This window comes from Macrobrachium rosenbergii, chromosome 43 (genome assembly GCF_040412425.1).
Source record: "Macrobrachium rosenbergii isolate ZJJX-2024 chromosome 43, ASM4041242v1, whole genome shotgun sequence".
NCBI lineage: Eukaryota > Metazoa > Arthropoda > Malacostraca > Decapoda > Palaemonidae > Macrobrachium > Macrobrachium rosenbergii.
This window is the reverse complement of record NC_089783.1, coordinates 19,076,782-19,079,835: the sequence shown is the minus strand read 5'-3', so window position 1 is coordinate 19,079,835 and position 3,054 is coordinate 19,076,782.

Here is a 3,054-nt window from a genome sequence, read left to right as displayed (position 1 = left end):
TCCTCCAAGCTTAAATCTTATGAAGCACATTTAATCTATGCTTCCTCCAAGCTTAAATCTTATGAAGCAAATTTAATCTATGCTTCCTCAAAGCGTAAATCTTATGAAGCAGATTTAATCTTTGTTTCCTCCAAGCTTAAATCTTATGAAGCAGATTTAATCTGTGCTTCCTCCAAGCTTAAATCTTATGAAGCAAATTTAATCTATGCTTCTTCCAAGCTTAAATCTTATGAAGCAAATTTAATCTTTGCTTCTTCCAAGCTTAAATCTTATGAAGCACATTTAATCTATGCTTCCTCCAGGCTTAAATGTTATGAAGCAAATTTAATCTATGCTTCCTCCAAGCTTAAATCTCATGAAGCACATTTAATCTATGCTTCCTCCAGGCTTAAATGTTATGAAGCAACTTGCTTCCTCCGAAGGAAACACAGCCATCGATCATGCACCAACTGCATTACCGTCAACGGGATGGGCCATCCATCAATTATGTCTCGAAGGAGACTTCAGCAATCTCCTTCAGGAGTGTCGAGTTTTTGAAAGGGATATTTTTCCATGGTTTTTATCCAGAAGTTCAACGATATCAGTATCAACTCGTTCGTCTTTAATTTCAGCAGTTTAACAACGTTCTCCAAAGTCTTTATGATAATTTCCTTGGTATTGTTTTAATATATCATCACTTTATTACATCTTTTTCATATTTCTTGATGTCAAGAATGAACAGTGAAATATAAGTCTCTAGGGAAAATCTAAACAAAATTTAATAATTTCCCCCATTGATATAAATATATTTTTTATAAGACCGCCTAATAATATTACCTTTTACGTTGAAAGATACTTCTGTCAATATAAAATCAAATAATAAATGGGCCCAGTTCCCAGTTTGAACGTTAATAAAGTTTCCAATTACATATCTCACACGACGCAAAAATTAGATAAGATTTTAAAATTCATCTGTTGATAAACGCATGCTCTTGCTGGTAAAAAAAAATGAACTGCCGTTAAAGATTATATTCATAAATTATCTGTTGCTATGGATAGCTTGGACACCCATATATTTTTTAGCAAGCTTGCACGAAAACAAAGGTGACCCCAATTAACGGTGGGCTTTTAGAAGAACAAGAAAAAAATATTTCAGTTTCAAATACCAAAATACACTCTTCTTTGTCTTTGAATAAATGTTGACATTTTTCAACAATTTACGTTATTACCATATATATATATATATATATATATATATATATATATATATATATATATATATATATATATATATATATATATATAAATGGATGTATGTATGTATGTGTCTATGTTCCAGCATAACTCTGACATGCATTGATCAATTTCAACCAAATATGGTATACATATGACTTACTATCTGGAAAAGAATACTGTGGTGGGTAAGACATCACTAGCACCGAAGGGCACCAGAGGGGATGGGATGGGAAGGGCATCCCTGAAATGGGGCTGTAAAAATAGCCTTCAACGACAGAAGTGTCTAATCCATAGTTTTTGAGGTCGTTGAGATGAATAGTGACACTCCCGTTGCCCTTTAATTCCAAGTTCAGCCCCAATAGGAATAGGGGTCGAGAAGGGGTGAAATATGAAAGATTAAAAATGCTGGGCACTGTAACTGAAGTAGCTATCCTGACAGGAAAGGAGTGAGTGTGTGTGCAAGAGAGAGAGAGAGAGAGAGAGAGAGAGAGAGAGAGGGGTAGGAAGTGAGAGTGAGAGTAGAGGGGGTGTTAAGGAGTGGAGAGAGAGAGTGAGGAGAGGAAGTGAGAGAGAGAGACTAGGGTGGGTGTTAGGGAGGAGGAAGAGGGAAAGAGTGAAGGAGAGTTGGAGAGAGAGAGAGTGAGAGAGTTAATCGGTTGTCATTCAGAGTTTTCCTGGGCAGCACCGGGTTGGTCAGCTAGCGCACGCACGCACACACACACACACACACACACACACATATATATATATATATATATATATATATATATATATATATATATATATATATATATATATGGCAATCCTGCAGCATCTGTTCTTGATAAGATGACTAAGTAGCCTTAATAATAGTTTTGAAATTGCTTCGTCCATCTAGTCGTGATTGGTCATCTCCAAAAATTTAAGATAATGGGATTTATCATTTATGAATGCTCTTATTACATCCTCCATAAGAATCCTCGTCATGTCAATAATTTCTTCAGGTGTTAGTCCTGTACCTTTATGACATTCTCTCAGAATCCTATTGTCTTCATTCAGGATTGTATCTTTACCATGCTGACATGTGATGATCATATGCTCATTGCACCTTTCTTGCAGTTTTGACTTCTATTTTTTTGCTATGTACACTTCACCATCTTCAGATATGTCTTTCAGCAGTCCCTCCAATTCTGTCAGAGTGAACTGGTGATCATCATTTTCATTTAAGAACCCATGAAGCTGAAGAAAACCTAATTTCTTCTCCTGATCGACCGACCCTTTAGGACGAACTTTAGGCCTTTACCCGGGATTTTGCATAGACTCCCGACCCTTATGGAAGCTAATCTGACATGCATGGTGGTATTTCACCTCAGCAGCAACAGTATCTCCAGTATTTTAAATATGCACATGTACATCATTGTCCCATGTATCAGAACGTTCCATGCATTTCTCTTGTGCTGAGTGGAGCAAGTCTTTAGTAGGTGATTCTGGTTGTTTGACTGTGATAGCATAATCAACACACTTTCAACAGTACACACAGTCTTTCTTTATTTCAAATCCGTCTGTTTGAGACCTGCGACTAGGAACCTTGTACTCCGACCTTTCACTTGAACTGTGTGCTTCTCTTTCCCTTTTCTTAATATTATTCGGCAAATGATAATTCTGCCTTCATCTCTTGTATATGGGGAGTGGAAGTGCTCTGTTCGCTAGCAGCTGGTCCAATCCACCCTTCAATTCACTGCTGATTGACACGACCTTATCCAATCCCTTTTGACCCATCGTACCGTGATCAGAGTCAATTGGCTGGTTGCAGAAAACACAATTCTCGGGCATCTTGTCTTCCAGTAGTCAGATCCTGCC